Source organism: Brienomyrus brachyistius, chromosome 10 (genome assembly GCF_023856365.1).
Source record: "Brienomyrus brachyistius isolate T26 chromosome 10, BBRACH_0.4, whole genome shotgun sequence".
Classification (NCBI taxonomy): domain Eukaryota; kingdom Metazoa; phylum Chordata; class Actinopteri; order Osteoglossiformes; family Mormyridae; genus Brienomyrus; species Brienomyrus brachyistius.
In genome coordinates this window covers 5033928-5060077 of record NC_064542.1, presented here as the reverse complement: position 1 = coordinate 5060077, position 26150 = coordinate 5033928, and positions in this window count along the sequence as shown.

The following is a 26150-nucleotide window of genomic DNA, read 5'->3' as shown; positions in this document are numbered from 1 at the left end:
GCCTAAGTCCTTTCCGATCCTCTTCCTCCTGTTTCGACCCCTTGTGGTCTTTTGAGTTTGTCATATTGCTGTATCGAGTTAGCCCAAAAAAGCCCTTCTCCTTCCTCCCTACGCTTGCCCTTGCCTCCTTCCTCGCCTCAATGTGATAGCATCAACTTTTTATTGTTACTTTCTGTAGTGTAACGCATGTGTTTGGGTGTAAATGTAATTTTTGCAGGCTTATGTGTAGTGCATTTGGCATGACATCTGTGTGGGAAAGAACAATAGGGACAATGACCATCGTATCTGTTTTCCAGAGGCAAAGTATTTCATGTGCTAGATCTGTATAATTGTGTATTTTATCTGTTTGTGTCTTTTGTAGGTTGTGTGTGTCTGGTATCTCATTGTCTATAATGTATGTGCTTTTCTTCTATACAGTATGTCACAGTTAATGTGATGTGTTCTCCAACTCTGTATTCAGTATGTATTTGTAATATATGGTGTGTGCATATATCTATTACTTCATGTTTTAGTGCTACTGTAGTTCTTGGTTTATGATGTTGGCAACCTGATTGTGTCGATGTGTATACAGTAGTCTGTCTGTGCCGGTAGTTTGTGTCCGTAGCTGATGTGCTGCATTGTCTCTTGTGAATTCTAACAGTATCCACAGGTGATGTTTGTAATGCTTGTGTCTTTGAGGATGCATTTTATGTTTCTGGTGTTGATGACTTGGTCTTGAATACCTAACACGAATCCTTCAGTTTCACTGAACAAATCCCCAGGAGTGAGCCAGCTGTTTGATGCATGCTTATCAACATGAGGCTGGCTGAGTTCATAGGGTTGTCTGAGTTCTTTCTGGGTCCATTCTAGCTTTTTGAGGTTTGGGGTTGTAATATGTTCTATTTTATTGTGCATGTTGTGTAAGCTAAGTGGTGTTTAGTTGGTGTCTGCATGGACTATAGCATCGTGTAGTGCTGATGTGCTCTGTTGTGTGTGGAAGAAGCTTCTCAGTGTGTTATCTGTGTATTGTGGAGGTTTGGAATGTCTACGAGGCCCCTTCCACCTTCCTCCAGTGGGAGGTTGAGCTACTCAGCGGCTGATGTTAGCTGATCATTTTTATGTGTTGTTAGTAGTGTACGTATATTCCAGAGGAATATATACTGTAAGTATTGGTATTGCATGTGTTGATGGCTTTCACCGGATGATGTGTGTGTATATGTGTTTTTAGTATTCCTGTAAGTTGAAATGTGAATTTTTGCGTTAGTGTGCCTTTATTGTGTTTATGCTCACCATTGTTGTTCTTATTATTATTAGTAGTAATAGTAGTACTATTACTACTACTAATACTTGTTGTTATTGTTCATTATTATTACTGCTGTTGACATTATTGTTACTCCTCAGTGAACCACTTAACCCCATGGCCTATGTTTGTACATTTAGGTACTCGTCACTTTGTACAGTACAATTTATATATTTGTCTTTTCATACTCTGTTCTTATGTTTTGTGTATTGTCTGTTCCTGTCTATAACTGCTGCTGTAACACCAAAAGTGGGATTAATGAAGGCTATCTTATCTTATCTTAATTTACATTAATTTTCATAGCTGTTAAACATGGAAACAGTTGGAAACTTCACATTCACACAATCATGAGAGAAACGTCTAAAGTAAGGATGGACTTTTTTGGTACTTGCTTATAGTAGCTTTGTATGAGATGATCTTTTTATTGAACCCTTCAGTATTTATGCAGAGTAATGGTAACCCTTAGACAGGGTGCTTTTATGAACAGTTCGATAATATTTAATATTATTAATATCACATATAGAACTTGAAGTCATTATAAGAAAAGCATAAATAATTTAGCTGAACTCAACTACTCTACTATTAAATTAGCAGATAAGTATTCCCAATGACTGATGCACATATCAGTCAGCCTTGATGAGGTACTCATCTAAATGAGCCACTTCCTAAATGAGCCAGTCTGCTTTCTGTCTGAAAAGGAGAAGGAAACTGAACAATACTGGCAAAATCTGGTTCCCAAGGAAGCCATGAGATGAAGCCATCTTTGGATAGAAAGTGAGATGGCACGGAGAGTGAAAAAGGGGGGGTGGGGGGGTGGCATTTTACCATAATGAGACGTTAACGTTTCCCGGCAGCGCCATCGACAGCATCACGTTTATCTGTGCGCGCCGTGATTTGCAGGAGAGCCCCAGGCTCTTCTCAGATCACTTAGCAATCTCCTGCTGTACCACGACTGGAATGAGAAGTGTCGGCCGCTTTTTGTTTGACCCAAAAGACGGTCTGTGGCTGAAAAAGAAAACACCTTCAGCGGATCAAAATCGAGGTCAGCTTCAGAGGTAAAAGTGACAGCTGCTTCCGAGGAGTCTCCCACGACAGGCTCTCTGTGCGTTGTCATAATTACAGTCCTGTGATTCATCTATTCTTCTTTTCAACGCGCTCAGTGAAAGGCACGAATGCTGACCGATGTGCCTGGGGCCACTGTGCAGCGCTGTGAGTAACAAACACGACACAGAATGAAGCGCTTAGGAGTTAAACCTGCACCGGCTACAGAGCAGCAATCTGCAGATGTCTCGCAGATCAAAGCGTAACGAACAATTTCCAAATCTGTACGGGCTAGACAAAGATGGTTGGGCGGAGGAAGGGCTGAATTTTGAATTGTCAAAATGAAAGCTTCCATTCAAAATTATATAGAGAAATACCCTGTTAAGCTCATGGGTCCACCTCCAATTGTGCATTCTCATTATTATGCACTGTTGCATGAATGAAAATTTGCAAGTCTGATGTCTCAGCACCAATAATCTACTGAAGGATGATCTATATGGTAAGGTAGGCTGCAGGCCTGTTTTGGAAGCTAAAAGATGTTTACTATAAATGTGGATAATTAACTGGGTTTTTTTTTCTGCACCAGAATTCCGACCAATTTAAAAGTTTCTTCATTATTGCTGCTTTCTTGGTGTAAAAAATTTTGGTGACTGATGCCTTAGAAATAAACAGACAAATGAAGCTCGAGAGCCTGAATTTAATGTTCGCGTTATTTGCGGGGCATAATAAAGGTGGGCTTAAGGAGGATTCGCGAGGGAATTCCGTGTGACACAAAGCTGTTCACGAGGGGGCTGAGCCTCTATGCCGTATTTAGGGCAACTGGGCACGGATGTAGTGAGCAATGGCTGTTAGGCTATGGTCCCTGATTGTCTTCCCGGAGTGGCACAAGACCGGTAAAGAAAAGCAGAGGTGAAAATAAAACACAGTCCACTTGGGGGCAGTCTGGTGCCATTTTTTAAAAGTCAACGTGGCAAGCAGCAGAAGTGGCTGCATTCGTCATGAAGCCTGACACAGAGGGGGAGGGGTGCAAGAAGTGGTAAATAATGTATGTGATCTGTCAGAACATTATAACACTCTCAGCTGTGATAAAGCAAGGAGTATAAAGATGATTCTTTCATGAAGTGCCCAACAATAATAACTGTAAAACTATAAGTAAGTGGCAAGAGCAGCGGTAGTTACATTAAACAGGTGGATCGGTGCTAACTTGCCACGCTGCATGGCTCCATTTAGCCGAAAAAAAGAAAGCCATCACTCTCCATTTATACTATATTTCTTTGTGTTTTTGTTTCTTGTTTAAATGCAGAATGGTATTTATTGGAGTCATTTCTGATAATTAAACATATCCCTTTGCTCCAATTCCCCTTGCGAGAACTGACATCTTTTTCTGCATGGCTCTTGATTTTGCACACTGCATGATTGGCTGTTTAATTTCTGTATTTCAACTTTTCTGACATAAATGCGTCGTGGACTTATTTATTTATTTATTTATTTATGTATTTATTTTCCTCAAGAGACTAACTTTGTAGTCATTTTGTGGCTATGTGATTGTATTCTACAGTAAGGCTTCTTCGAAATATTTGAAAGATGAGTTTTGCATATTTCAGTGTAATATTATATTGTGTTCTATATATATATATATATATATATATATATATATATATGTATATATATATATATATATATATATATATATATATATATGTATATATATATATATATATTTCAGAAGGTAAAAATCTGCAAGGCAGGAGCGATGAAAGAGACATACCTGGTCTTATTTTAGGGGTACAGTATGCAGTATGTCAAAAAAACATAAAGGAAAGAGAAAAATCTTAGGTTTTGACTGCTTGGGCATGAGGAATGAAAAGGAAGGACCCTGGACCTTGCTTCGAGAAAGCCTACAGTAACACCAGTGCTGGGCGCATTGCATGATGGGAAAACCTTCAGGGACCAAACTGAAATCTTCCTTCCTCCCCAGGTAAGCAGGGTGATCTTTCATCCGACAGCTTGCTAGGTGTGGCCTCCAATTGTTGGCTATCACTGTACTGTACAACTGTGCAGTGTTGGCACTGTGCTCTGGATTTAGATCGAACCCACCTTCGCATTTCTGGAGTGACATGGAGGTGTTTCACTCAGTTTGCATTGGTACACATCTGTTTTTCATTTCCCCTCAGATCAGACTTGCTATGCCAGGACAAGAGGTGGAAATTAAAAATCCAAACCAAGATTTTAACCAACCAGTTAAGTGACTGTGGCTCTTTACACTGAATTGGTTGGCCGAAAGAAAACCTTAGTCTGAATTTTTACTTTCTGGACCTGAGATTTCCACCTCTGGCTGGGACAATTACCATCTCTAATTCTATGGCAGTCTAAAAACTTCATACAGTCCATCAAAATCAGCGATATCTACAGGTCTACCTCTGTGTCAGGAAGTACACCTCAGACATGTATTTCCACTATAAAATGGAATAATATGTTGCACTTGTGTGCTGAATATGTCTTTGTGTGTTATATATGCAGCATCATTTCCACAGCATTTTACCTTACTGCCGTCAAACTGAGTCCTTATGCTTATACACACTGTAGCTGTTTCACTGGATTGTTCTGCCCTTTTGATTATTCAATTTGCAGTTTCATATGAGTTATGCTACATTATGGCTGATACTTGATTATTTTACTAGGGTTTTACAGTATAAGTATGTGTTATATTGGATAATATGTACCACACCTATATAATACGGTTGACTCTGGACAATTTTACTCTTTGAAAATCTGATAGAGAAAATTAGTTTTGCTATGTATTTATTAAATCTCTTGTATCGGGGAAGAAAAAAAATCCTGGTATACTGTAAAAACAAAGCTGTACCAAATTATTCTGTAGCTGCTGTGTTATACTTATATTGGTCAAGTGACCTGATCATTCTGTGCTACAGTAAACCATTCTGCTGTAGTTATATTCTATATATACTGCAAGGGAATGATTTGTTTTTGCACTTATTACATCATATAATGAATGATATGATGTCATAACACAGGCATATCTGGGATACTTTGTAATAGTTTTATTTTATAGGATTATGCTGCCTATGTTACTTCACTACAAAGTTGCCCTTCTTGGTATAAGTAACCAAATCATGTGAGGTACACCATGGAAGCTGGGCGGTACTCATTGTGCGAGGCTCATGTTGAGATCCGACCGTCTTGCCGAGAGCTTTCGTGTGAGTGACAGGCCGCGTCTTTGTACAAGCGTGTAAGTCCACTCTCTGCCTGTCCCTGATAGCGCTGAATAACCCAGCCTATTGTTATCTACCCTTTAATTCGTCATTCCGTGTCCAGAGCTATTCACCGCTATCCAGTAATCCGCGGCCCCCTTTCTCTCTGTCCCCAAGCTGTGTCGGATTCTATTTGCCTCTTTTTTTCCTTTTTTTCCTACCCAGCTGGGACCAGAGGGTTGATGATTTTTTTGGAACTCTAGGGTGGGTGCTCAGCTCGGAGCTGGGGGGGGGAGCGGTGGGCTGCCTAGAGATTCCGCTGCTGGGGCCTACTCCCACGCTGCCCCTCCCCCATCCAGGGATGGGAACAGGTGCTGTTTTTGTTTGTTTGTTTGTTTTGGCCATAGCTGTGCCAAGCCCAATCTGCTGGGCTCTTTTACAGCAGTTTGCTTCCTTAGGAAAGAGTTTTTTATCCGACGATCGAAAATGAATATCGCACCGCACTGCTTCCTCGGCTTTGGCGTTACACTGCATCTTTCTGCTGCTTCCTGGATTATATTCAGATAACTCATTTAAAAATTTCCCCAAAAAACATACTTGTTTATTTTTTTTCTATTGAGCGGGTACAAAATACAAAATGAAAAATACTGCTTATAAAAGTTTTGAACAACTTTGTATCCTTCCACCGTACAGTCATGCTGAGAAATGCCACCACTCTGTCTATGAGCTTACAGTACCACCATACACTGTATACCCAGCAGTGTTAATGCAGTTGTGACTGCATGTAAAACACTGTTCATGCACTGATTCACCGTATGTATGCCTGTAAACTTATGATTGTATGTGTAAGACTTGTTACTATTCAAAACTTGTAAATGCATGTATATCACTGTTTAAGCACTTATGAGTCAGCTGGATAAAATGACTGTAGATGACTGTAGATTTTAGGGCAACTTTAACATAAAAACAAAGTTAAAGTCTAATGAAGACTGATTATCCCAACAACCTGGATGATGGTGGGATTTGTTTGGCCCTCTGATTAAAGCCCTTTCGTTCTTCTCTTTCAGTTTTTGGATTCATTCATTGTTGGGCATTCCAGCTCTCTCTCTCTTTTAAAGGGCCGTTTTTACCAATGTCTTTTGATTTGGGTTATAGCTTAATGTTGCTTTTGTCCAGTACGGTTTTATTTCCAGTGCTTTGGGCACAGATGGACCTAACCTGCCCATGGAGACTTTACATCAATACAGGGGTAAAAGACACAGGACTAAGATAATGTGCATGTGAAGACTAGGAGTTTTCCAGAAGCAATACATTAGCATATTGATGACGTACAAACAACATTTCTTTTCTGCCTATTGGCCCAAGTTTATTTCAGGCCATACATATACACATACGAACACACACACACACACACACACACACACACACACACACGCACACACACACACACAGACACATATTTCTGTGTGTTTTTATATATTGCTTCTTAAGTTAAAGTTGTACATAGTTTTCCAGATTGTTTTTGGACTTTCTGATACAACTTCAAGCTCACAGCTAGAACCCAAACTCAGTTTGGTTTTTATTTGTTTATTATTTCAGAACAAGTGAGCGCTTTTGATGTGTACCGCCTGTTCCCCATGGCCATTGTAGCAATGCAGAGATATGTCTTTTAAATTTTCAGAAGCTGGTGGGGAGCAGCGTGTGGCTCAGCAGGTTGGGCCCGTGTGCCTGCGATCAGAAGGATGCTGGTTCAGATCCTGTAGTTGGCTGAGTGATTTCACCATTGGGCCCTTAAGCAGGGTGTATCATCCCCAATTGCTCCAGGGTCTCGCTGTCCTTGCTTTCTCAAAAGATTCTGTCATGTTGCAGAAAAGCAACTACTAAGTAAGATAATTGTAGGTGTAATATCCTCTATATAGTGGTCAGTGATTTTAGAAACGAGGATGTTAAAAAATTAGAACTTCCAGCTTGTAACGGTATGATTCATAGGTGATCCATATTTTGGAATTAAAGCTGTGTAAGAAAGCTATGGAGTTGGAAAAATTATTATTACAGCTGAAACTGAAGGCAGAATAGTGTTGGCAAACCGTTTAAGCTGCTGATATCGGTGTGAAACATCTGAGCACTTTTATCTGTCTTAGAGGAAATTAAGCACCTTTTATGTATTTCACTCTAGGCAGAAAGCTGAAGGTAAGCTGCTTTCCAGCTGTGGGACAGCTGTGTACTGCTGCACTGTTACAGAACAGCCACAATTCACACGACATGGTGGCAATCAATTTTCAGCATTTCTCAGCTAGGAGGCTATAACTGCGTGGCTTAAATCAGGGGGAGGCTGACTTTTACAGAGCGGCAGATAAAATCACTCAGACCAACAGGTTACAGCTTCAAATCCTGAGAACATGGTACCTGAGACATGATAGGCTGTGTGCTTAGGTGAACAGAAATAACCAAAGTTCTTCAGGATATTCTAAAAGCTACAAGTTAACCGGATCAAAATACAATTACTGAAAAATAAACATTTCTAACTAAAGAAGCTAAGTTCATACATCCAACCAATCAGATGTCTTAGTCCCTACTCTGATTGATTATCTCTTGGAACTAATCATTTTTCCTTCTGCCCTCAGAACATTTTTTGTCTAAATAAAACTTCTCCGAAGCCATTTGTTTTATGCTGGGTGATGGGGGTCCACAGCCAATCCTGGAAGCTACAGGCGCAAAGCAGGGAACAACCCAGGACAGGGCACACAGACACCATATAGGCAATATGGCAACTCCAGTTCACCTTTGCATGTTTTTTGCTGTGGAAGAGAACCAGAGGAAACCCCATGCAGATAACATGCAAAATCCATAAACACAGACCTAGGGTGAAGGCTGGAATGCTGCTCCCCGAGGTGTAAGGCAGCCACACTAACCACTGCACTAACCATCATGCCGAAACGGAGTTAAGCTCTGCGAAAAGAAACTTAAAAGTAAGCATGTGTTAAGCACCTTTGGTCTCCACCATACTGCAAAAAATAAGATGGTAAATATCTGTCTGATGTTACAGTTTGCACAATACGTTGCATCTCCCGATCAATCTGTCAGTTATCCTTTGCTTGTCTCTTTGAAGGAGGGAGGAAACGCTGCAGGTTAGAACAGACAAACTAAATCAACACTTCCTCGCAATTTTCCATCATGTCCCTCTATATTGGCTTCTGGCTCTAAATCCTCAGGGTTTACTCTGTACACCACAGAATACTATATATATTTTTTTGTTTCTTTTTTTCTTCATTATCTCGACACACAAATGCACATATTTCACATATTTTTTCAAAAGAAAATTAATAAAATGCACTTTGGGAAATTATGATACTGAGAAATTATGATGCATACTAATGATATTTTGCCACAGGTTAATTTGCCAATTTGTATAATTTGCAAACACGGAAATCATTATTTTAAAGGAAACATCAGGAATTATAAGTTTCTAAGAAAAGACAAAGGCTTCTAGCTACAAATCTGATTTCCTTTGCATCTGTTCTATTTATTGCTGAGAGGAAGATATGACTGAATAGGTGTGAATTCTTTCTCTTCTCCTCTGTTGGTGACAGCATGTTGCTGCAGATCATGTCAAAACCATATTAGCAACTTAATATTTAATTAGCTGCTTTTTAATCTGACATCTGGGAAGTGGGAAACTGAGCAGTATTCTCTCTTAAAGTGAAATTTACTTAAGAACATCTTGTGAGGACATTTTATTACAGATGTGAACCAAGTGCAACTGGCTTAATATAACTTTTATATTGATCAGTTTTTTTTTAATTACACGCTAATAATACTGCTATTACTAATACAACTACGAATAAGTTTTACAGTAAAGGTATAGCTAGCTATATAAATGTATAGCTGAGGTAGCTGCTGGTCTAGCTCAGTTGTTATGCTCAGTAGCATATTGAGTTGGGCCTCAATATATTATATACAGTTTTTTTTTAAAAGAGTAAATATGTCAGGTATTGAAGACACTGTAGAGACAAGGGTCTCTAATTTAATGAAGTAAATAAATCATGCACTATAATTTAGTGGGGAGCAGTACAGTGTCCTGACAAGGAGCAGCAGCAAACCAGCCTGGTTCCCAAATGCTCCAGAAAATCTACACAAATGCTTCCGGAAGCGCAGCGTTATAAATGTTTACTCAAAGCCAAAGCGGTATAATTATGCAGAGGAAGTGCCCTGTTACATTGCTGACCAGGTTCATCCACCTCCACAAAGCGCTGTGCCCATTAATAATGAACAACCGCCTTCAAATATTCATGCAGATTTTTGCACACAATCTTCAGAGCCCATTAATGAGATCTTTGCAAGATTTTATTTAATTTAGAAGGATTAGACAAGCCTGACAGCTGGCTTTAATGAAGGGACACGTGAGTTAACGGGTTAAGATGATTATGAAAGATAATCTTTCTCTTGGTTCCATTAACGAAGATGAAGTGGGAGGTTGCACTCCAGCAATTGAACTGGCAGACGAGACGAGATCCACTGAATCGGTGATGCCCTGTTTTTTTTTTTTTTTTTTTTTGCTATACTTTGCATTGTTGGTAACTGTATTATGCAATTTATTTTTGCATTGCCTTAAATGGAAACTGCATACTGTGCAGATTGGCCGTTTATGGTCAGTTTGGAATTATTGGTAATTTTTGTTCAGCAACCTTGATTTAAAATGAAAAAGGTTCAACAGAAGGAAGAAAAATACATAAATTAGGTTGGGTCTTAAGACTTTGCTTCAGAAGTTAAAAGGTTACATCTGTTTAATCTTTGTCATTCATTAAACACTGGAAGCTGATTCATGGATGTTGCCTGCATGTTCAGGTTATGTACTGCAGTCACTTATAGGACACAAGACCCCTTCCATTTAGTCATCATCTGCTAGCTGGGAACGTATCCCCTGTCTGATAAAGGTTATTTTATGATATAAAATGTAATAGGAAATATTAATCCCACCACCACTACCCTGTAATAGATAAGTGGTATGGAAAGTGGATGGATATTGATACCTCTGCTAACTCATCTTTGACCTTATGGATAACATGTGTTGTATATCCCAGCATGCTTTGCATAGCTGCACTAGGTCACCTGACCGGACAGGAAGCATACCATTGGGCCAAATGAGCTTTCGACCAAAAGGGTACAACTTTGCAGGTAGAATAAGGCATTTCTGATTAATTGCTCTGTGCAAAAGTCTTCTTGAATAATGGAGACACAAATGCCCAGGCAAAACTGTAAACTAAGCAGCTCACAGCCGATGAAAGCCTTGACCAAGGAAGTAATACAAAAAAAGTAACACAATTGCAGTGTGACGGATTACCATTCCATTGAAAAATCTTATATTGTTTCAGCGTCATTCATTTTCATGTAATAAGGGCCCAGCATTTATTGAAACAAACTCCCGAAGTATTGCCCGAAGGCCAGCAGGCGCGCTAAAAACAGATGTTAATTGTTAATTGGTGTGTTTATAAGTCTGACATTAGGTTACTGGCTAATTAGTGATTGCACCTGTGAGCAATTGCAGTTGATGGTTAAGTGCAAATACAGCTCGGGCATGGAAAGGGCCCTGATCAGAGAATAGGAGATTCCAGTCGCCTGTAGAGTGGTGGACACTGAATGAATGAATTTTAAGTGTTTTAATTTAAAAATAAATCCAAGCAGGTCTTATTTGAGCAGCTTTCTTTCAGACAGGGGTAAGTACTGTGCAGGGACTGGAGAGGCAGGGGCCAGAGGTACAGGCAGAGGGGAGGCAGGGGCCAGGGGTACAGGCAGAGGGGAGGAAGGGGCCAGGGGGACAGGCACTGGGGAGGCAGGGGCCAGGGGTACAGGCACTGGGGAGGCAGGGGCCAGGGGGACAGGCACTGGGGAGGCAGGGGCCAGGTTACAAGGAGAGGGAAGACAGGGGCCAGGGGGACAGGCACTGGGGAGGCAGGGGACAGGCACTGGGGAGGCAGGGGCCAGGGGGACAGGCACTGGGGAGGCAGGGGCCAGGTTACAAGGAGAGGGGAGACAGGGGCCAGGGGGACAGGCACTGGGGAGGCAGGGGCCAGGGCCACGCTGCTCAGGATAGGCCTGCTCTAATTATGCCAGTGAAGAACACATGTCAGAACAAAATGACTCTGTTGTACACCAAGAACAAATGGTGTCAGTATTTGTAAAAGAAGGCCATGATTAAAACACTGCAGTAGCTCAGGACATTAAATATGCAAGTGAAAGTTACGTCACGTGAATTCTTTTAAAACACCCTTGAGCTATAATATTACAATATCCCACTGGATGTTTATTGAAGTAAATGCTAACACATTTTGAATAATTATGTTTTTGTTGTATCATTATTAGTTTTTGTTGTTTTTGCTGTGATATTTAAATGCTTGTTCTCACATAAAAGAAAACAACACAATAAAAATTCCATTGCAGAGGCTCAGTGACAGAAACAGTTAAACTTCCACTTACAATGTGGTAAGAAGAGAGAAATGCTCCAAAACAGGAAGAATAAATGGCATTAATTTAAAAAGAAGGAAAATGGATGTTCTTAATCTTTACATATGACAGGCCAACATAATGGATAAATGGCCAGTTTATAACTTCCGTGGATTATACTGGTGTTGAAAGTATTTATTGAGGTGTTACAGTTGCAGTTGACTAGATAACCTTGTAGGAACCTGCATTAAATCATAATCTGCTCTTTGGTGTGTGGATCTGAATCTGGAAAAGGCCATATTGATTAAAACATTGTAATAACCTAGGGCATTAAATATTCAAAGAGTACAATTTTTTTTTTGCTTCATTATGGTAATTTTTGGTAATTTTATCACACCCTGGAAGCACAGGATTATACCATAATGGTTGCTTCTGATAAAAATAAATGCACACAGTAATGAGTAATATTAAGTAGAGTAGTAGTATTATTTGTTTGTTTTTTTTTAGTTTTAATCTTGCATTACACATGAAACATTGCATTTAGTTGGTTAATGGAACGAATTGCAATCATTTGTAACAAATTTAAAGCAGTTTTTTCTCCAGTTAAATGGTTCCTAGCAAAACTGGGATAGGAGGGAAAGTGGTAAGTAATGAACACTTTATCCGTTATAAGGCCTCAGCAGGGTCTTCCGGCTGCCGCTGCCCAAGTAAATATGTGAACCACTTAAACTTTAGAAGACACTGAACAAAATAGGGAAGGGATGCATGTGCCACTTGCTCAGTGAGCCAGGAGAGCGGTGTGTCTTACCAAAATTGCAATGATGGAGATCTGTGGTTTTAAGCAGGTACTATTTCGGTATCAGGCTCGACATGTCTGTTTTGTTTGTTTGTTTGTTTATTTATTTAGATAGCTAGCTATTTAGTTACTTGTAGCACAAAGAGGACGAGGTTACGGATTAGAGTTAGTGACAAATCTAAAAGTAATTTAGCACCTGTCCAGCAGGCCCCAGTGTCTCGTACATCATCTGGTCTTCAATGATGGATCTCGACGCGGCAGCCACTTCTCTTTGAGATCGCTAATTATCCATCATGCCTTGTACGTGCTCACCTGTTTTTATTTATTGCCGCGATTTGTCGTGCTGCGGCCGGTTCGTGATTCCTTGCATCGACCCACCCGTCACCATCTCTCCTCATTCCCTCACCTGCTCGTTTGTTTGCCTCTTCACTTCCCTGTGTGTTCTTTCCATCCTCTCTCCCTCTTTCTCTCAATCAGTCCTCTATTTCTGTTCTTATCCCTCATTCCCTCCTTGAATCCCTCTGCCTCTCTTTTTGTTTGTATGTGTTTTAAATTCTAATAGACGACAGTTTTATTTGGCTGCAGCAGATGAAATCATTATTGTCATATTCTTCAGCCACCGCTGTCAGTGGCCCCCACACGTTCTGTAGTTATATGCGAGCAGCCCTTAAAATGTCTCTCTGCTGAATGATGGCTCTGCCTAGACAGCTCTTTTACTGTTACTATTGAAACAGGACAGACGATGCCAGCTTGCCTCCCGAGTGATCAGAGCATGCACTTCCCACCTGCCTATGGAGGACCCTCCCTCCTGAATATATGTTAATGTCCACCCAGCTCTGTATATCCTAGCCTTCACTTGGTGAGATGCTCCTGTTTTATGTGGCCTGCTTAGTACCAAACCAGACCACTAAATGCATGTGGGAACAACGAATGGATGTGGGAACCCTAAACAAACCAAACGAATGCATGTGGAAGCACTGAACCAACTAAAGGAATGCATGTGAAAGCACTGAATGAACTAAGCAAATGCATGTGGAAGCACTGAACGAACCAAAGGAACATATGTAGGAACACTGAATAAACTAAACTGATGTACATGTATGTGGAAGCATTAAGCAAAACCAAAGGATGTAGGGATGCTAAGCAAACTAAAGAAACATGTGGAAATACTGAATGAACGAAGCAAAGAAAGTGAGTGGAAACGAGGCACACACACTGCATTTCGATATTTATGCCAGAACGCTGTGGATAACAAGGTCCGTTTGCTCTTAAAACATGTTACCCTCGCAAATACATTTAATGATTCGAACAAATAATTGGGGAGGCATAGTGTGGCGGGGGAGCAGGTCCAAATGCTCGGAAACCTGTGGGCTTCCATTTAATATAGCTGAAAGTTTGATTTAACAAGGCGAGCTGGGAATTCAGATGAGAATCGTGTAAGCTTTTTGTTCTCAGTTAAATAGGAGAGCAGGTCTTTTATTTTATTTATTTATTTTTTTCTACAGCCCCAATAATGAATTGGAATTACCTCCAGCTGCACGCTTTCAGGGCTGCATGGATGGCCACTGCACACAGCCAGTGCATCGCGCTTAATCAAAGGCATAAATAAAAGAGGCTGCAGTGCGTCCACCCCATCGAGTGGTGGCTGTGGAGCACAGGCTGAGAGCGTCACGCCTGAAACGACTCGGAGTGCGGCAGACTCATTAAAAATCTCCAGACCCGAGGAGGGAAGCTCAAATAAGACGAGCCCCCTCACCAACACCCACCCCATTCCCATGACCTTATTCTACATGTAGGAGTGCGAGATCGGGCACGCCTCACTGGTGAGGCAATTTGGTGGGCAGGATCTCTTAAAAAAGGGATGCTAGGCGGATGTCCAGGTCCGATATTCCTGTGTGTCACAGGGCTGTCCGGTACTAAGACCTATTTCACAAAGGCTTTAGGAAGAAAGTTGGGATCTCGGTATCTCGGACTTTGGCTGATCATCATCACACTGTCATGGCCAGGGCAGACTGAGAAGGCCCAGTCTCCCTGTCCTTCGCCCTCACCCCAGTGGTCCTGGCAGGGGGTGATGCAGTTCGGCCAGCAGCTCCCCTGTAACGTGACACCTGAATGCCAGCTATTCAGCACGCCTTCCTGCTGACTATTATTAACTGCTGTCCCACTGTCGTCCTCTAGATGGAACTCCATATGAGTACTGTATGTGACCCTCTGGCCACCCGTGTGAGACTTCCTCTTTTCTGTCTTCTTCCCATTTCCATTCTAGGTTATTACGGCAGGTTGCCAGTCCCCCTTGGTGCTGCCGCCGCCTGCTAGGCCGTGAGTTAAGGGATGGCTGCTGCATGGTTTGAAAGTGATGAATAATCTGCTATGCCTGCAGAAGCCAAAAATACTCTGTGAACTTGGATGGAATCACACAGCATTGTGTGTGTGTGTGTGTGTGTGTGTATGTGGATTAGATTTATATTACATTGTGGGGACCAAATGTACCCCACAATGTAATAAAAAGCAGTTTTTTTGTGTGTCCCTGCAAAGATCTGTGAACGCAATCCAAAAAGTAAAAATGCCAAAAGTCTCATATTTTGTTTGGTTATTTATGCTTAAGGTTATGGCTGGGTTGGGGTTAAAGTTGTCATGTTGGGAATAGAGTTTTCCCGATATAAATGAAAGGATAGTCCCCACAAAGATTTAATTACAAACCTGTGTTTGTGTGTGTGTGTGTGTGTATATGTGGCAATTCAGTTGTACACACTATTACTAGTTCATCCCTCCTTAGTGAAAATTACTTTATCCAGGTTTTTCATAGCTATATCCAAACCAGTACCATCTTTGTTGCAATACATGCTTTGTTATTAAAGGTAGTTCTAATTACATTTATATAGTGCTGTTCCAACACAAACAGAATTATGGAATTGGTGTTCAACGTAAAAATGCATGTGTAGTATGGATAATAATGAATAATCCTCCATTTGTGTGCCATTGTGGCAGTTCCTCGTAGCCATACCTATCACCAGTCTGTGGTAAAGTTTGTTAAAGGTAGAGAAGTTCTAAATTAGTTAGAGATGCTTCTTTGGTGGTCGCTACGAAGACATGAAGTGCTTTCTCAGTTCAAGTAAACCCTTTGGGAACACACCAAAAGGACATTAAATCAATGTAGACTCAATGCAGACTGCCTTTCTCCAAATCACAGGTTACTGGCCCTTTATCCATTATGGATTGACAGCGCTGTTCAGCCCAAATTAACTTTTATCCAGTACATGGACAATATTGAGAAAAAAATAAATAGCATAAGTCCACACTCATTGTAGTAAATGTCCTGATACCTCAACTAGGCTATGGAAAAAGTCCAATCTATTGAGATGTGTTTGTACGGCCGGGTTTCTCTGAGAGAGGGATTGAACACAAACAAGGTTGGCGGTATATGTTGTTACCGGGTGCATTATTGTTAATTTTGTCGCGTTAGTTGCCTAACTGAAACATTTCTCCTTGTTTGGAGTGACTTGGCCTGCTATTTACATTACTCAGATTTCTTGTCGCACTACCAGTTTTCATCCCTGCCAGCTTAATGCTGCGCAGCTCCGTGGTAGTAACAGGTGAAATGAGGCGCTGAAACCCACGGTCATAGGTATTCCTGTGTCCTGTCAGTTAGTGCCTGATTTAGACTAATGAGAACTGATGAAATGACCGGTGGGAAACAGGTTAGGGCACTGGGCCATGAGCCACATTCCCACCAACCAGAGTCCCTGGGGGGGGGGGTGATGTGTGGCTTACTGGGTTAGGCCTCGGTGCCTGTGATCCATAGGTTACTAGTTTGAGCCCTGGCATCAGCTGAACAGGAAAATCTCTGTTGGGCCCTTAAGTAAGGCCCTTAACCCACTGAAATGCTCCAGTGATGCTGGATAAATGGCCTGACCCTGTGCTTCATTGTCATACTATATAGTATGGTGAAAAAGTCTTAGGCTGTCAAAGAAAATGTTTAAGGCTACTTATCTGGATTGTAAGTGTGTGTGTTGGGCAGTGGACTAAGCCTCTGCCCGTGATCAGAAGGGCACTGGTTCAAGCCCAGCCTCAGCACACCTGCAGGTCTTTGAGCAAGGCCCTTAACCCCCAACTCCCAGGGTGCTGCACTGGGTGGCTGTCCTTTGTGGCCAGCTTACTCTCACCTACAGAGAGCAAATTGGGGGAGGTGTAAAGATAATTTCCAATGCAGATCAATAAAAGTACCAATTATTAATAAATTACCAATAATACAATAAAAAATAATCAGGAATTTCTACTCCAGTTACTGATATCTTTTGGATGGCTAGATGAATAATGTGTCAGTTCCCAAACCTCTCCTCAAGGGTACCCCAGCCATTCCATGTACTTACATTTTTCCACCAGTTCAAATATTTAATGGATTAATTATCAATTAACCCATTCAGACTAGTGTGGTGCTGAGGTATCACCCACTGCACGGCTGCACTCAGGTTCTCATCCCTGAGGTGGTTTGTCGTGTGGAGGGTGTGGCCATGTGCTGCATTCAGCGTATAATCCTTACCTCTCTCTCTCTCTCTCTCTCTCTCTCTCTCTCTCAATTAACTAACATAATGTTAACTAAAAGACATTATGATTAGCCAAGCAAGACTGGGCAGCTGTCGAGTCAAAAAATGCATTGGTGTTTGTCTGAGGTGATTTTGAAATGGCTACGCTGACATAATTCGACAGACATATTGTCGAATATTGTTTTACACCAACAACAAGATCATTTTAATATCATTTTCTTCTATTTAAGACTTTTGCACAGTTCTGTGTTTCTGTATGTCTCAAAGGCCAGCAAGATGGTATATTTGAATAGAAGCATTACAATGTACCTGTACAAATGGCAAATACAGCACTTTTTCATTTCACAGGTATGTTAAAAGGGCTTCTATTCGTGGTTATATATTCATTCATTAATACAGAGATACGATGATCTGTGATCAGCGATAACATGTGAAGCGTGATTTGATCTGCTCTTGCCCCAAACTAGTTTTATGAAATAGTTTGTAAAAATGATCAGATTTTGTCCGGCAGTAGGCCGGAATCTTTCCTACCCTGTGCCCTATGTTTCCTGAGAAACACACAGTTGCATAAACAGAAAATGGATTCTGCTTCTGAGACAGCTGACAACTTCTAAAGGTGTTGTTATTCTATGCATGTGTTCAGCAATTGGAATGAGCAAGTCAGAGTCTATCTACAGATCATCAAGCTGGATTTTCATTGTCTGGGTGAAGCCGGAATTCATGGACTAAAAGGAGACATTTTGATACACAGTCAACATCACATCCTGTGGCAACTGCACTGAAGTACTTTGAATTTGCATGAACTCCAAATAAATCTGCATAAGCTAGTTCTTATGTCCACACATACATGTAAACTTTCATACTCGTCAGATAACTAATGTAAAAAATGCATACTGCTTACTGATATATTGTGTGTCATTATGTGTGAAAGTGTATTAGCAAGTGCACTGCTAGCATCCTATCTAGGGTTTCTCTAGTCTTCTACTTCTTGGGAGAGATTGTCTGCTCACTGTCATCTTGTTCTGGATGAGTGATGATGGAAGAATGATGGATGGATTTAAAGTAATTTTTTGAGAATTGACCTCATCACAGCTGACCCCAGAATGGGGATATCCAAATTAAACTTAATGGCCCGTGTTCTCCAGTGTTGTACCAACGGCACAGTTCAAGTAACATTATGCTGGCCAGTGACCAAGCCACAATCACTTACAGAATTAACTTTGCTGACAGTGAGGTTAACTTAATTGGCATTGGATAGCAAGGGGCAGCTTTACTCAGCTTTGATTAACACTAGCACTTTGGTTTCTTACATCACTGCAGATTTATCCACGTTTTAACGTAGGGGATGACTTTCGTAATGGGTGTGGCTTTAAGGTCATCAAACGCGAGCAGGAGGTTCTCATCACACAATTAATTATTAATGCTTTCTGACTGACCAGCTCTCTTGTTACGGAAGGTCATTAAAATTTAATCTTCAGGGACAAAAATGTTGGCCATAATTATGTTTTTTTATCCTCTTTTGCTTGAGCAGGTATACAATGTAACTTCATTCTAAGGAATGAGATTAATGTGAAATTGGTTTAATGATAACATTTGGGGTTGAGTGACTTTATTATTCTCCACTGAAACAAATCAGTTCTGGTCCAGCACTCACGGTTTTTAGAAAATAGTGTATACAGTATACATAGTAATTATGTCATTCTATTTTTGTGATGCGTGTTATGTATAGGAAAATGATATTCCCAAAATTCATTTATCTAATAGGTGGACTTCTTCTTGTTTTCCTCTTCCCAGCAGTGCTTAGTAATGGTACTATGTGTCGCCATGCATAAATTGACAAATTTGTCACAGCAGTGTTTATAAGGGTCATTCTGCGGGAGATGTGGTAGATCAAATAACATGGAAAACGCCAAGCGTTGGCTTTGATATAGTGTATCCGTTGTGGATATGCTCTGCTCAGTAGAGCCGCATGTCAGCAGACCACGCCTATGGAGTTTGTTTTTGTCCCTAAGGAGCCATTTCTTGGGGAAACCCAGCGGAAAAGGTCGCATGGAACACGAAAGCAAAACCAGCCAGTTGTTACGATATGCTGGGAATGATTCTCTTGTAGCTTTCCAGTTGAGGATCATGACTTCAGAGTATGCATTTTATACATTTTACACATTTTATATATAAATTATATATATCAAGGGCCATATCTTGATTCAGTGTGTGGGTCAAAAAAAATTATGTTTGCATATTCTCATAATTTTGATGCCGTCACATGATTCTGCTCCCCTTCCTGCTGACATAATACTAATATCTGTAGCTCAGATATTTTTGGGATTAATCATATATATTAATCAAACAGATAACCTTCCATGATCAGTTGGTTTCTGGAAAGAATAGACTCCTTTTCATGTATCTGGGTGTTCTTCGCTAATGCCTTCCAGCTAAGTGTCATAGAGACCTCTGCCTGCCTCCTAAATTTAAGTCTATATTGGGTTAGTAAACACACATTTATATTAAACTAAACGTGCCATAGATATCAAGAAGCATACAGCATGACAGGTAGTGTGAGATTACGCAGGACACCAATACAGGTGACGTTTTCCGATTAGCCGGGAGAAGCTGATGCACTGACAGCGGGAGTGTCCTGAGGCTGTTTGTGAGGAGCTGGCTATGTTAGACAGGATGCAAGCATCCGGACGTGCATTGTAAGGTAGTTACAAGCTGCTTATTGGAGCTGTTGCAGCATGGCCCTTTAAAAACTAAAATAATTTCCAGTGACAGTCATTGTGGCTTAACCAACACTCCCAAGTTCATGTTCTCTTCCTCTGTCCATTCTCCTCCAGTTTCCTTGTTTTGTTGTCCATGTACATTCAACCCAGCTGGTTTTATTTTATTAATAGCTTTGACAGTAGGTGTAATCAGCATGTTGCAGCTGTTTTTGGAGGCCAGAACACATTCCATAGAGTCACGAGACTCTGAAAATGGAGTCCAGAGTCATATGCCTATATTTTGAACAGCTTATGGTCAAAAACATTTTAAAAATAACTAATCTAAAGGTGAGAGATGAGGATATTCAACAATGTGCCGACAGCAGCCGAGGCTGAGGGATGGCAGCGATCTCCGTAAAAACTGAGAACACTATGGCATGAAATGTGGGGACAGTTGATGGCGGACACCTGGATGCGCTTTGATATTTCTCTACACTGCGGCATGTAAACCGCAGGCGAGACATGTGCAGGTGGCACCAGCCGAGAGGCGACAGCCACTGTCAGGCACAAGACTTTTTCCTGACATTAACTGGAAACCCTGCCCAGACCATAATGTCACCGGCAGAAAGAGCTCACAGTTTACCCTGAAATTTACAGTGGGACCTGGCAGAAAACTAGTCAATACAGTAAGAATTTGCTTAGCCTTTGAGCTTGAAAATTTTTTTTATATTTTATTACTTGGCCCTCATTTTCCTGACCCTACTTTTGTTAATGACTTATTTTCTGTGCTGCTTGTACAACCTATACAAATGGGGAAAAAGAGGCTTGTTTACATTGCCATCACGGTCGAGCGTAATGTAATGTAATACAAATATTTCAGGTGTCCTCAATGTCTTCACCTATATGTACGGCCCCTCATAATTCATAATGGGATAAGATACCAAGTGTAACCGTTATTCCTTAAAAGCACACCTGCACGCGCAATCGATGCAATCGTTTCCAGTAATGTTACTTTGCCAATGTCACTTCATGCAGAGGGTCAAATGTCAGTCTTCACAGCAACATGTATAATATTGTAATCTCGATACATTCTATTCCAGGGGTTATTTCATATGCTTAAGTAATTATCATCGTCAATAATACTACTACTACTACCACTACTACTAATAATAATAATAATAATAATAATAATAATAATAATAATAATGTATTACGTGTGAAGAATAAGTTACAGGCTTAATTTCAGAAGTCACTAGTCAATGTTTTCAGAGGGGTGAGCAATATGTCATCCAATCCTGGGATTGTCAGTGCTGGACGTCCACAATTCCCCCATGTCGCTCACCCAAACGACAAATCACAGCATAAGGATGTATCACTCTTACATGTCACTCTTCACTCCCCAGCTACTTCTCAAACATCTGTGTGTCTTCAGGGTGAACCTGGGGATGTGTGACTTGCTTAGTAGCCCTCAAAATGTGCGGTGTTGTGTACTGTATTTCACCTCATCTCATTCTTCCCATATGATACGTTTGTTATACTCTGCAAATGCTGGTATGCAGTGAGAAACCAAGGCCAATTAGAAGGTTTATTCCACCTGTTTGAAACTGCTGGAGTCTATTCCCACCACAGCATGAAACCAAACTGGTTAACCTGTGCCATAATGTAAGATAGCATTGACATTATGTTTATTTATTCAGTACAAGGAGAACGCATACATGATGCTGGTTTAATAATAGCATTAATTAGATAAAGCATTCGCACGAAGCAAGCAATTAAAATTTATTTCAGGTCTGCATCATTTAGTAGAAGTATTTAACCTGTATACATAGGATTTTAAATAAACATTGAACATAAAAAAAGCGTTCTACTGAACACTTCCATATGATCCAGCAAACTAATCTCCATCCATCCATCCATCCATCCTTGCAGCTTCTTACTGATGACCAGGAAACTATCCTACATGTAGGTAGCATACAGCATTAGAGGTAGGATGTCCACAGCAGGAAATAATCTAGTCATGTGATATATAAAATACAAATTCTAAGTATGCTTTTTCTAGAAATAAAATATTACTAGTAGTGTATTCTGACCATAATCTGAAAGGCACTGACAAAAGGGCTTCCCACAATGCAACAGGGTGCTAAATGTACCTTACCATCCAAGCAGGATATTGATGTACAGGCATGATAATGTTTGACATTCATTGCAAACAGAAATTAGAAGGGCAATCAGTAAACACACTCCCTGGGATCAGAAGCTATTTCTCTGGGTTAAATTGCCATATCATTTGTTCTGATGATCTTGCCCTTACCTTCATGTATCTGCTGTAACCATGACAACCATTGCTTTTGCTTTGCCCTCAGACTTTTAATGGAAAATTCCACTAGATTTTCATTGATTCAGTTTTTTTTTTTTTTACTTTGATTGATGTGAATTGTGTATTTTTAAGCCTTTTTCTGTCCTATGAACCAAACCTTTGACTGATATTAAACCTAGTACTCAGTTCATGACTTTCACATTTATCTCATCAAGCAGTTTGCTTTTGGAATGTGATAATTTATTTATTTACTTGCATACTTATTTGTTTGCCTTGCATTAGTGTTTATCCAGTGTAGAGTTGCGATGAGCCTACAGTTCATCCTAGGTAGTAATGACAGGGAGGGTACAGCTTGGATAAGAAGCTAGTGCATCACAGGAAATTATTTATTTGTTTATTTATTTGGATAGTTTGTTTGTTTTAGTGTATTTTGCATCCTGTGCTATACTGAAAACCGCAGATCTACAAGGAGAGCAATGTGTGAGTCTGCGAGGCGGTAGCAGGGGTTTCATGACAAAATTTGCCAGATTGGGGGGGGTTCATGATAAGATTTGCTGGGAATAAATAGACCCGTCGATAGTCTATTGGAGATGCTCATTGTAAACCACATAACTTGCATACATTTATTTATTTATACAATTACACTAGCACGCCATGGTTCGAGCTTTTGAATGGGGTCCAAACAGAACCATGGAGGTCCTGGACACACAGTCTAACCCCCCCCCCCCTCCCCTCCTTTTTTTTTGCCAAGACAGGGCAACGCTAAAGCAATAAACCACAGCCGGCCCACTGCTCTCCAAATGCATCAAGGTTCATTCTACCCCCATTAGCCATTATTCATGTGTGACATCCACAGAATGTGGCACCTGAGCTATGGAGTCTGTACTTCCAAGATATATGACCAGAGCATTTCATATCGTGGGTTATTTACCTTGTCCTTGGTTCTCATTCTTACTGATGTTGGTCATGTGACAGTTTGGAGTAGTTTCAGATCCTTCCCAAACAAACACTCATACATTATGGTGACAGGGGTATTGCGGCTGATACATGGATCAAGACCTCCCCCTTTTCCCCTTAAAGCTTGTCTCAGGATGAGATATTTTTTTGCAAAATATTTGATGCATTGCACACTAGAATTTTACCATTCTTGCAACAAAAATTATGCATCTCATCAGTGTCATGGAAACATAATTTAAAACATTTCCATTATTTTAATCATTCGTTACTTCTACATCTTGCTGGCTTGTGGCATATTCTTATGTATATACCTATGTATGTATGTATATATATATATGTGTGTCTGTGTGTGTGTGACATATGTATACCCTACATGTGTATATATATATATATATATACACAATTTATATACTGTATATATATAAAATCTGACACAAAACCACTTACACTGTAGTCTATTTCCTATGTCAGTTTCAAACTTTTACCTTGTAACAGCAGTCTGTGGCTCAGTGAAATAAATTTTCCTTAAATTCCTGCTTCCCATTTAGTTCACTGAGGACATCAACCTTAGACTACTGAGGAGGATCTCAACAAAAATTGTGTGAAAATGGAAAGGTGTACAGCATTAAACTGCAAAGACAGCGGCCAAACTAGCCTCAACATTCATGATGTGTTTGAAATGCCATGATGTCCTTTCTCTTGGCTGGAGGTCATTCTCTAATATAACACATTGCATTATTTTTTCTCTAAAAGCCATGGTAACAGTTTAATGTATTTTCATTCCGGCTGTCTCAGCCCTTCAACTGAAGGCAAACAGACATACATCTGCCCAAAATAAGATCCTTACATGATCCATACCACTTAAAATGAAACCTCAATGAACCTTAAAGGAATTTAATCCTTATGTTGATGAGATCGCAAACATTGGCCCATCCTTATCTTAGACAGTCTGGGGTCACTGTTCATTCACCCAAACATGATCTGCATTGTGGCATTTGGTGTTCTGTTAATGGACGGATGGGTCATGTTTTATGATGGTATTTGGTATAACAAAATGTATATTTTTGAAAATTAAATATTCAGTTTTGTGAAATGCATTCCACTTGAATCTGTGATATGAGAATGTTAACAGCAGCTTGTCTATCAAGTGTGATCTTTACCTGAGGCAATTTTATGCAACTCCTTACCATAATATTTTGAAAATTATACTTTAATACATTTTTACAACATATATTCTTATTTGAAGTAATGATTTATGTGATCACACATAATTGTAGTGGTTTCAGGTCATTGCAACGATGATTTTAAAACTTTAAGTTTAATAATAACATTAAGTTTTTTAACATCAGCATTACTCAGTCTTGCATTCTTGATTATTCTTGCCAAAGCTAAATTTGTAATAATCAGTTTATACAACAGTAACTATGTTTCCTACTAAGTTACTGTTAATTTCAGATTTTCAGAATGTACAATGATATCTTATTTTCACACCACAATGTAAATTATATATACAGAGTACTGTGGAAAAGTCTTAGGCACTCACAGAAAATTCCGATTAAATTATCTTGATGTTGGTGTAAAACGATGACATTATGTCTGTAAAAGTGTATCAACTTAGCCATTTCAAAACCTCTCTTAAAGTCACCTTAGTGTTTGCAGCAGCCGTCTAATAATCCTACGTATTTTTTTTTTACTTGACCATTACCCCACTTCGTTTGGCTAATCAATACTCTACTGAATTATTTAACAAATCAAGTTAATTAATTGACTGAACTGGTGGAGAAATTAAATGAATACATAGAATGGCTTAGATGCCCCTAAGGAGAGGTTTGGGAACCAAAGTGATCTAGCTATCCAGTGAGATGTCAGTAACCTTTTGGAGAACAGACAATTTTTAATCCTTATTAAAGATTAGTGTTAATCTTTAATCTGCATATGCTATAATATTAAATTGTGTTTTTTTCTGTGCAAATGTACAGATACTACAAAGATAAATAGCCTTAAACATTGTATTTTATTTAGTTGACTTCTGCACAGAAATGTATTTTAGTTGCACATTGTTTTATCTAATGTGTATATTATTTCATATATTAATTAACAATTTATATCATTAGATGTATTAAATATTCATATTTGAAGCTCGTTAGTAGGGTACTACTAACCCTACTAGGGCTGGGACTTGACTCTTTTTCTTTCAAATGAATTTGATTAACAGCACAACCTCCGCACTTACAGTATACTGCCCTGACACATTCCTGTTTTAAGCCTTCATATTTGTGTACTGTGGGTCCCTCATTTGGGTAATCCTGCTTGACCCTCTGCTTCGCCCCGCTTAATTGTGACATCTGACCTGCACCACTCCTGGCTTTCTGTCTCCCTGCAGCAACACATACAGTGCCGGTCAAAAGTTTGGACACACCTACCCATAGAGAAGTAGTATTTGTTCTGTTCTCTACATTCAAGAATAATTACAAAGCTGCTGGATCAAATTCTGTGGTCGGTAGTGTAATGCCACCATTAACCCCAATTGCTCCATGGACTGGGTGACCCTACTTTCTCCTCTGTACCAGTTCCATGAGGTGGCCTCCTGGGATGCTTTTCTCAGCTGTCCTGATGGAGGTCCCACATATACTGGGCACTCATTGGCTGGTTTTTGTTTATTGTCTGTTAAGACCCCTCCAAAACCATTTCTACTGTGTTTAGGTCAGGTGGCCAGGTCGTGTGATGTGACACTTCGTCACGCTCCATTGTATGCAGCCTGGTGTATTTTTAACTGGAACTGTACATCAAATCTTATTTATTTTAGTCTTCTGCTCATTAAATATGTATTACCACTGGTAGCACTAATTCGCTTTCCTAGTTTG